The sequence below is a fragment of the Sarcophilus harrisii genome, chromosome 1 (genome assembly GCF_902635505.1).
Source record: "Sarcophilus harrisii chromosome 1, mSarHar1.11, whole genome shotgun sequence".
In the NCBI taxonomy this organism is placed as follows: Eukaryota; Metazoa; Chordata; class Mammalia; order Dasyuromorphia; family Dasyuridae; genus Sarcophilus; species Sarcophilus harrisii.
Genome location: NC_045426.1, coordinates 504,047,591 through 504,058,657, shown reverse-complemented (window position 1 = coordinate 504,058,657; position 11,067 = coordinate 504,047,591). Strand labels below are relative to the sequence as shown.

At 33.9% G+C, this 11,067-nt stretch overlaps 1 pseudogene; it reads right to left on the bottom strand.

Annotated features, from left to right (window-relative positions):
* Positions 1-1,471: 1,471 nt before the first annotated feature.
* LOC111719590 lies at positions 1,472-1,572 on the bottom strand (annotated as a pseudogene).
* Between the last annotated feature and the right edge of the window lie 9,495 nt (positions 1,573-11,067).

The window sequence follows — 11,067 nt, the reverse complement described above, 5'->3', positions numbered from 1 at the left end:
ATTTTATTTTTTCCAATTATATATAAAGGCAATATTTAATATTCATTTTTATACAATTTTGAGTTTCAGTTTTTCCTCCTACCTTCTTCTTCCTTCCTAAAATGGTAAGCAATCTTATATAGGTTATATATGTGCAATTGTGTAAAACATATTTTTGTATTAATCATATTGTAAAAGAAGAAACAGACCAGAAGGAAAAAAAAAAACATGAAAAAAATAAAGATTTATGCTGCAATGTTGTGTACAATATTCTCCAGATTCTGCTTATTTCACTTTGTATCGGTTCATCTAAGTCTTTCCAGATTTTTCTGAAATCAGCCTGTTCATCTTTCTTAGAGCATAAGAGTATTCCATTACATTCATTTACTATAGCTAGTTAGTCATTCCCTAACTGATGGGTATTTCCTCAGTTTCCTATTTTTTGCCACTACAAAAAGAGTTATATAAATATTTTTGTGCACATATGTCCTTTTCCTTTATATATATTTGGAGATACAGACCTAAAATGGTTTTGCTGGATCAAAGGATATGCACAATTTGTTTGTCCTTTGGGCACATAGTTCCACATCAAACTCCAGAATGATTGGATCAGTTCAAAACCCCACCAACAGTATTTTAGTGTCCTGATTTTCCCACCAGTTCTCCAATGTTGATGATTTTTTATTTTCTATAATTTTAGTCTATCTCTCCAGGTATAATATAAAATCTCAGAGTTGTTTTAATTTGCATTTCTCTAATCAAAAGTGATTTAGAGAATTCCTTATGACTATAGATAGCTTTTATTCTTCTTCTGAAAAATATCTGTTCATATCTTTTGACCATTTAACAGTTGATGAATGGCTTGCATTTTTATGAATTTGATTCATTTCTCTATATATTTGAGAAATGAGGCCTTATCAGAGACATTTGCTGAATTGTTTCCCAGCTTTCTGCTTTTCTTTTAATCTCAGTTGCATTGGTTTTATTTGTGCAAATCCTTTTTAATTTAATATAATCAAAATTATTTATTTTACATTTTATAATGCTTCCTATCTCTTGTTCAATGATAAAGTCTTCCCTTCTTCATATATCTGGCAGGAAACTATTTATTGCTCTTCTAATTTGCTTATGGTACCACCCTTTATGTCTAAATCAGTTCTAAGTCATTTTGACCTTATCTTGATAAATTGTGTAAGCTGTTGGTCTGTATCTAGTTTTTGCCATATTGTTCTCCTGTTTTCTCAGCAGTTTTTGTCAAATCTTGAGTTCTTATCCCAGAGGTTGGGATCTTTGGGTTTATCAAAGACAAGGTTACTATGGTCATTTACTACTGTGTCTCATGTAACTAATCTATTCCACTGATGTAGCACTTTGTTTCTTGGCCAGTACCAGACAGGTTAGATGATTACCACTTTATAATATAGTCTGAAATCTAGTATTGAAAGGCCAGTTTCCTTTACATTTTTTCCATTAATTTCCTTGATATGCTTGAAAAAATAAGGAATACTTCACTGATTTGCATGTCATCCTTATGCAGGAGCCATGTTAATCTTTTCTGTATTGTTCCAAGATATGTGTTGCTGAAGCAAGCACTTCTTTTCTCTTACTATAGATACCAAGTCCATCTTAGAGCCCCAAATGTATTTGTCTGTGTCTCTGCCTTTGATTTGCCGCACATTTTCAGCTGGTGGTTTCTTTTACTCTTTCAGCTTTTTGAAGAAAATAAATTAAAATTTATAAAGTATTTTGTAAACTTTAAGGTGTTATATAAATGCTTGTTATTATTATTGTCTCTTGGAGAATAGGGACTCTTTGAAACTTCTCTTTCTAGGAGTCTGTTACCACTTTGGGAGTTTTTCCATTTGATAATTTAGAGTAACAGAATCTACTGGAATCTACTTGGCAGAAATAGGTGACATGTGGTTTGTGCTGCCTTCCATTAGGCCTCCTACCTTTCTTTTTTCTCCCATTTTCACATTCTCTTGCCTACTCTCTATGATCCCTGTGACATAAAATACTCATTTTGTATTCAGGAGCAGGAAGAAATTTGAAGTTTCAGAGACTTGTTCTCTTTGCTACTTCCTGACTTTGCACCTCACATTTGATGGAAAATATGAAGGTAAATTTAATCTCTATAAGTGAATCTTAAGTGGCATAAATTCAAGTATTCTGGTTACTGGGGTATGGGAGATATTTTCAGACTGAGGAATCTCTATGATGCTATGGAAAAAAGATCTGAGTTTGAATCTTGAGTAAGTCATCACTTAAGCTTTTTGAATCTCAGTTTGTTCATCTGTAAAATGAGAGGGATAGATGAGATAACTTCTGAGGTTCCCTACCAATTCTAGATCTGTCATTCTATGATTTTACTGGTGCCCCATAAATCACATTGTACATGTTATTGCTTGTGGGTTAGACTAAAACTGTGTTTGAACAGCTGCAAGAATTTACATCAAAGTGGCATATTGCCAATGCTGGAATATAGTCATAAAGCATCCAGTTTATTGATTAACTCATGAGTTTCTCATTTAATATCATTTCAAAAAGATAACAACAGACTGGAGACACAGAAAATAAATTTGACTTTACAAATCACAGCATAATCATTAAAGACATCCTGTCATGAACACAATTTTTAGTAAATATCTTTGTTTTGATCCTCTTCCCTTGGTGTATATGACAGCCTCTGAGACAGCAGATACAAATAAGAAATTAGCAGACCAGGAAGAAAGGAGATATCTAAGGTGATAAGGAAGAACAGCAATGAGAAAGAGTAGAGGATAGGAGAAGAACAAAGGAGGAAAAATGAAAGATGAAATGGAGAAAATAAAACGAGAGTCCATTTGGTGATTTAAGTATCTAGGAGTATTGTTCTATGTCTGACTCTTCATGACTCCATTTGGGATTTTCTTTGCAAAGATACTATAGTGGTTTGCCATTTCCTACTTCAGGTCATTTTACAGATGAGGAAACTGAGGTAAAGTGTCACACTGTTAGTATTTGACACCAGTTTTGAACTCAGGTCTTCCAGATTCCAGTTTCTGTATTCTATCCATTATGCTGCCTAGCTGATACTAAAATTGTTTCAGTGTGCAGTTCAATTAATAGCAGCTAACATTTACATATTTTTAGTTTTACAAAACATTATCTCACTTGTATAAATTAATTACTTATAAATAATTACTCTGTGAGAGACACAGCAGGCATTATGAGCCCTGTTCTGTAAGTATGATATCCCAGCTAGTATTAAAGGCAAGATTTGAATCTAGATTTCTCCTGGTACCAATTATAGTACTCTTTCCACTACATTATTCTGCTTCTGCAGCTAATTTGGGACATGGATTCTGGAGAAAAGGAAGTTAAAAAAATAAAGGCAAAGCCAAATGAATAAAATCAATGAAATAATCGATACAAAAAATCAAGACAATTTAATAATCAAAATTTTGAGACACAAAGATTAAGAGACAAAATAATATTTGACTAGAAAATAGCTAAAGGACCCATTGCAGGATCAGTTACTCAGACAAAGCTGATCATAAGTTTAGTGACAGTGGAATGAAAAGCACTTTTGGGCAACAGCAGCATTTTAATTTTTTTTTTTAAGATAATTTTATTTTATTTTATTTTATTTTTTATTTAATAGCCTTTTATTTACAGGATATATACATGGGTAACTCTACAGCATTAACAATTGCCAAACCTCTTGTTCCAATTTTTCACCTCTTACCCCCCCCACCCCCTCCCCTAGATGGCAGGATGACCAGTAGATGTTAAATATGTTAAAATATAACTTAGATACACAATAAGTATACATGACCAAAACATTATTATTATTATTTTTTAATTTAATAGCCTTTAATTTACAGGATATATACATGGGTAACTTTACAGCATTAACAATTGCCAAACCTCTTGTTCCAATTTTTCACCTCTTACCCCCACCCCCCTAAATGGCAGGATGACCAGTAGATGTTAAATATATTAAAATATAACTTAGATACACAATAAGTATACATGACCAAAACATTATTTTGCTGTACAAAAAGAATCAGACTCTGAATTATTGTACAATTAGCTTGTGAAGGAAATCAAAGATGCAGGTGTGCATAAATATAGGGACTGGAATTCAATGTAATGGTTTTAGTCATCTCCCAGAGTTCTTTTTCTGGGTATAGCTAGTTCAGTTCATTACTGCTCCATTAGAAATGATTTGGTTGATCGTTGCTGAGGATGGCCTGATCTATCAGGACTGGTCATCATCTAGTATTGTTGTTGAAGTATATAATGATCTCCTGGTCCTGCTCATTTCACTTAGCATCAGTTCGTGTAAGTCTCTCCAGGCCTTTCTGAAATCATCCTGTTGGTCATTTCTTACAGAACAGTAATATTCCGTAATTTTCATATACCACAATTTATTCAGCCATTCTCCAACTGATGGACATCCATTCAGTTTCCAGTTTCTAGCCACTACAAAAGGGCTGCCACAAACATTCGTGCACATACAGGTCCCTTTCCTTCTTTATAATCTCTTTGGGATATAATCCCAGTAGTAACACTGCTGGATCAAAGGGTATGCACAGTTTGATAACTTTTGAGCATAGTTCCAAACTACTCTCCAAAATGGTTGGATTAGTTCACAACTCCACCAACAATGAATCAATGTCCCAGTTTTCCACATCCCCTCCAACAATCATCATTATTTTTCCCGTCATCTTAGCCAATCTGACAGGTGTGTAGTGGTATCTTAGAGTTGTCTTAATTTGCATTTCTCTGATTAATAATGACTTGGAGCATCTTTTCATATGACTAGAAATAGTTTCTAATTTCTTCATCTGAGAATTGTCTGTTCATATCCTTTGACCATTTTTCAATTGGAGAATGGCTTGATTTTTATAAATTAGAGTTAATTCTCTATATATTTTGGAAATGAGGCCTTTATCAGAACCTTTGACTGTAAAAATATTTTCCCAGTTTATTGCTTCCCTTCTAATCTTGTCTGCATTAGTTTTGTTTGTACAAAAACTTTTCAGTTTGGTATAATCGAAATTTTCTATTTTGTGATCAGTAATGATCTCTAGTTCTGCTTTGGTCATAAAAACCTTCCCCTTCCACAGGTCTGAGAGGTAAACTATCCTATGTTCCTCTAATTTATTAATAATTTCATTCTTTATGCCTAGGTCATGAACCCATTTTGACCTTATCTTGGTGTACGGCGTTAAGTATGGATCAATGCCTAGTTTCTGCCATATTAGTTTCCAATTTTCCCAGCAATTTTTATCAAACAGTAAGTTCTTATCCAAAACATTATTTTGCTGTACAAAAAGAATCAGACTCTGAATTATTGTACAATTAGCTTGTGAAGGAAATCAACAATGCATGTGTGCATAAATATAGGGATTGGGAATTTAATGTAATGGTTTTTAGTCATCTCCCAGAGTTATTTTTCTGGGCATAGAACAGCAACATTTTAAGCTAAAATGGGAAAAAGGAAATTATATGATTCTTGAAACAGAAGAAATCTTAAACATTCCCCTCACTTGTGGCACAGGGGAGGAAGACTGTGCAGTGGCACTTGAAGGGAGGATTCAACTTTACTAGTTACAGTAAGATCCGGTTTCCTATTTACTTTTAAGAAGATCAGGTCAGCTTAGGCTGATCTTGTGGAATATCTACTTCCTTTACCACTGAAAGACTTTCTCTTATACCTCCTCAACAGACCTCCTTCTTCTCTAAGAGAGCATCTTGAAAACACACTACACTTAGGGAGCATAAGAGAGCTGGAACTGGGAGAACCAGGGCAATGGGCCATTCTTTGTCTTTTCTTTCTTTTTCTTTCTTTCTTTCAAAGTAAATATTTACTTTTATTTTTATAATCAAATCAGTGTCCCTTTGTACTCTTGTGGACAACCTTATAGGTTGTTATGGAAGAAAAAAATGTATTATCTTATAATCTTTATTGATGGTGCTCAGTGAACTTAATTAGACCCTTTCAAACTACATACCAATAGTGTACTGCTAGTCCCATACTGAAAGGCTTCATTTTTTCTTTGTAGAAATAGCAAGCTCTGCCCTGCAGGAAAGTAGGAGGACAAGGAGGAAAGGTACAAGGGGCTGAGTGACAGAAGAGAGGGCATATAGGGAAGTGAGGAGAAAGAAGCAAAACACTTTTGAGGAGGGACAGGGTGAAAGAAAAGAAAGAATAGAATAAAGGGGGATAGCAAGTTATTATAAAAAAAGTTTTAAAGCAAGTTTCTCTGTTGAAGGTCTCAGTCTCAAATGTATAGGGAACTGAGGCAAATTTATAAAAAATAAGAGCCATTGCCCAACTGATAAATGATCAAAAAATTAAAAACAATTTTCAGATGAAATAATCAAAACTATTTATAGCCTTGTAAAAAAATACCCTCATTCACTATTGAGGGTAGTGCAAATGCAAATTTGCACTGAGGCCTTCCTAACTCCAAATCTAGAATTCTTTTTAATCTTCTTGATCTTCTTAATTAGCATTTCTTAATTACCTACTCTGTGCTAGGCACTATGCTAAGTGCTTTACAAATACTTCACTTGATCCTTCTAAACCTGGGAACTATCATTAGCTTTATTTTATAGTAGAGGAAACTGAGGGAAACAAAGGTTAAGTATTTTGCCCAGGGTCATACAGCCACTTTTTTTTTCTGAGACTGGATTTGAACTCAGGTCTTCCTGCCTCCAGTCTAATGCTTCATCTGCTTTGCCATTTAGCTGTAGAAAGCTACTTAGTGAGAAACAAGAAGGTAGAGAAATGAAAATAAAGATAGTTCTGAGGTATTACTGAATACTTATTAAATTGACTAATAAACCATAAAAGGAAAATGACAAATGTTAGCATGAATGTGGAAAAAATGAGACATTAATGCATTATTGGTGTAATTGTGAACCAATTCAACTATTTTGTAAAGTAATTTTTTAACTATACCAAAGGGCTATAAAATCATGCATACCCTTTGACCTAACAATACCACTACTACCACTACTAGACATATATCCCAAAAGAGATTTTTTTTTTTAAAAGAAAAAGGACCTCTTTAGCAGCTCTTTTCTCAGGCTGAAGAATTGGCAATGGAGGGGATACCCATCAATTGGGGAATGATTGAATAATTTATGGCATGTGAATATGATGAAATAAGAAATGAGTAGGATGCTTCAAGAAAAACTTGGAAAGATTCCCATGAACTCATGCAAAATGAAATGTGTACAAAGCAATAGCAATATCGAGAGATGATCAGCTGTGAATGACATAACTATTCTTCACAATATAATGTTCCAAGACTACTCTGAAAGACATATGATGAAAAATGCTATCCATACCCAGAGAAAGAACTGATTGTGTCTGAATACAGATTGAAGCATACTTTTTATTTGTTATTTTTTTCTTGAGGGTTTTTTTTGGAGGGGGGAAGATCTATATTTTCTTTAGCAACATAACTTTTATGGAAATGTTCTGCATAACTTCACAAGTGCCTTCTCAATGGGAGGGGGGAAGTAGGGATAGAGGAAGGGAGAGAATAAGGGAGAGAAAGGATAGTTTTAAAAATATATGTCAAAAATTTGTTTTATATGTAATTGGGGGAAAATAAAATCTTAAATAAAAATTTAAAGAAATAAAAAAAGAAGTAGTAAGTACTTATACTCCACTGATATAACTGCAAGGCCCTGGAGGAAGGAAATTTTAATGGGAGAAATAAATTAAGGACCTGTGATTGCAGTAAAAGTCTAACTCTTTCCTCTAATACAGATTGTAAACCAGTTATTTATAGTTGTAAAGAATTTCCCAAGGCCCAGAGAGGTTGAATGAGCATGCTCAAATTCATATAGCCAGTAAGTAGCAAAGAAGGGATTTGAACTGAGGCCTTCCTAACTCCAAATCTATAATTCTTTTTAATCTTCTTGATCTTCTTAATTAGCATTTCTTAATTACCTACTCTGTGCTAGGCACTATGCCAAGTGCTTTACAAATACTTCACTTGATCCTTCTAAACCTGGGAACTATCATTAGCCTTATTTTATAGTAGAGGAAACTGAGGGAAACAAAGGTTAAGTATTTTGCCCAGGGTCATACAGCCACTTTTTTTTTCTGAGACTGTATTTGAACTCAGGTCTTCCTGCCTCCAGTCTAATGCTTTATCTGCTTTGCTATTTAGCTGTAGAAAGCTACTTAGTGAGAAACAAGAATTGTAGAATGCATAAGTACTACTTATATTTTATAGGATGCTTCTTATGTATATAAGCAAAACGAAAAGTTGTGATTCTTTTCTCCCTACAAATTTATTCTCTTTGCCATATTAACCTGCAGAATTTTATATTACTCAACAATTATATACATTTACATACAAAAATACAAGTTGTAAAATTCCAAATTGAAATGAGGATCAGCAATGAATGATGCTACCAACTTAGATTCTAAATATTTTCTTTCTCTTTTGTTACCATGTCAGACAAAAGGAAATTCACTAATTACACGGTCTGTGAATCATCATTCTTTCAATAAAGTGGATGAATTAATGGAACTTTCTCTATAATTAAAAAAAAAAGGAAGAGCACTCATATAAACACTTCTTGTTACTATGGAAGGGACTTTGTGGGTAATCAGAATCTGTCTGAGTCTAAAGATAGAGAGATAATTACTTTCTTCCTCGGGGAATGGTCATAAGAGGGAGAGAAAACACTTCAGGCATTGTTGCTGGGAAACAATGTCTGGGGGTGGGGAAAGGAAGATATCTCTATTTTTTGGTCAGAATCATATGGAAAGGATAAGACAGCATTTGTCCAATGGACTCTTACCTCAGTCATAGGATTTCTGCAGCTTATAGACCCATTTTATTTATTTTTATTTTATTTTATTTTTTGGTATATCTGCAATTTTATTTTAGTAATAATAAGCTTTTTATTTTTCAAAATACAAGCAAAGTTAGTTTTTTAACATATACCCTTGCAAAACCTTGTGTTCCAAATTTTTCTTCCCTTCCATCCCCTTCCCCCTCCCCTAGACAGCAAGTAATCCAATATAGGTTAAACATGTGCAGTTCTTTTAAACATATTTCCACATATGTCATGCTGCACAAGAAAAATCAGATTGAAAAGGGGAAAAATGGGAAAGAAAAAAAAACAAGCAAACAAACAATAATAACAACAAAAGTGAAAATACCATTCTGTAAACCACATTCAGTCTTCATAGTCTCTCTGGATATAGATGGCTCTTTCCATCACAAATCTATTGGAATTGCTTTGAATCACCTCATTGTTGAAATGAGGAGCCAAGTTCATCATGTTGATCATCACATAATATTGTTGCCATGAGTACAGTGTTCTCTTGCTTCTACTCATTTTACTTAGAAACTCATGTAAGTTTCTCCAGGCCTTCTTGAAATCAGACTGCTGATTGTTTCTTATAGAACAATAATATTCTATTACATTCATATACCATAACTTATTCAGACATTCCCCAATTGATGGACATCTCCTCAGTTTCCAATTTCTTCTCACTACAGGAAGGGCTCCTATAAACATTTTTGCATATGTAGGTTCTTTTCCCTTTTTTATGATCTTTTTGGGAAATAGATCCAGTAGAGGGGGATTAGAGGGGGTAGTCTCCAGCTTGTCAGTGTCCTTATTCAAAAATATCTTACTTAGAATTGAACGCAACATTCCACATGTGGTTTGACCAAGTCATAGAAAAATGAGACTATTATCTCCTAGTCCTACACACTATATTTTTGCACAGCCCCCCAAGGTGCCTTTTAAAAAGTTTCTGAATAGTATTTCATTTTTCCAATTACATGCAAAATTTTTTTCAGCATTCATTTTTGTAAGATTTTGAGTTCTAACTTTTTTCTCCCTCCTTCCCTTACCCCCCTCCCCTGTCCTCAAGACAGCAAGCAATCTGATATAGGTTATACATATTTACATATTAATCATGTTGTAAAAGAAAAATCAGATCAAAAGGAAAAAACCATGAGAAAGAAGAAAACAAATAAACAAACAAAAGGTAAAAATTGTATGCTTCAATCCTTATTCAGTCTCCATAGTTCTCTCTCTCTATATGGATAGCATTTTCTATCCCAAGTCTATTGAAATTATCTTGGATCATTGTATTGCTGAGAAAGCTAACTCTGTCATAGTTGATCATTATATAAACTTGCTGTTTCTGTATATAATGTTCTGGTTCTGCTCAACCAACTTACCCTTGAAGGTTAAATTGTCTGAGAAGAAAGTATCTCATGTTAAAGGTACTCTATGATCTTTCCTAAAACTATGGCTTATAAGCCCCCACCAGTACTTTCACTTTTAATAGTCAGACAGGTAATATAATTAGCTCAAAGCAAAGATATTTATTGAAATTTCATAGCATAAAAAGAATAGTAACAAAATATTTCCCCCATAAACCTGGAGCATCCAGGTATAAGCTCTACAAATCCAAATAGCAGCAGTGATAGGAATGGACACACATATAGATTATAGTAATACAGAGACACATATAAGGTACACAGATGAACAAAACAACTTACATGTTAGGCATTATGGTACTCTATTATTTTTTTTTGTTATATCCTCATACTGCTCCGTCCCCTCCCGGGTATAGTGTCTAACTTGGGCAGGTTATTCCACAGGGATCATAGAATCCTGAGTTAGAGCCAGAAAGGACCAGGTGGGAATAGTGAATAGAATTCTCAGTACAGTCAGTAAGATCTGATTTTAAAATTTGCTCTTAGATACTAGCTATGTGACTGTGGGCAAGTCACTTAACCTCAGTTCCTCAACAATAAAATGGAGGTGACAGCACCTCCCTCACAGGTTTGCTGTAAAGATTAGAGATAAATGTAAAATGCTTAGTATAGTTTCTGACATATGGTAGGTATTATATGAATGCTTATTCCTTTCTCAATTCCCACTATAAAGATCAAATGATCATTCTGTAAATAAGGCAATTCAGATATAGATAGGTTAAAGGACAGAAAGTAAATAGTAGAAATTGAATTTGAACTCAGGTCCTCTGACTCCAAATGCAGGTTCCTTTCTATTGTACCATGCTAGCTCTCTGGGCTCAGAGAA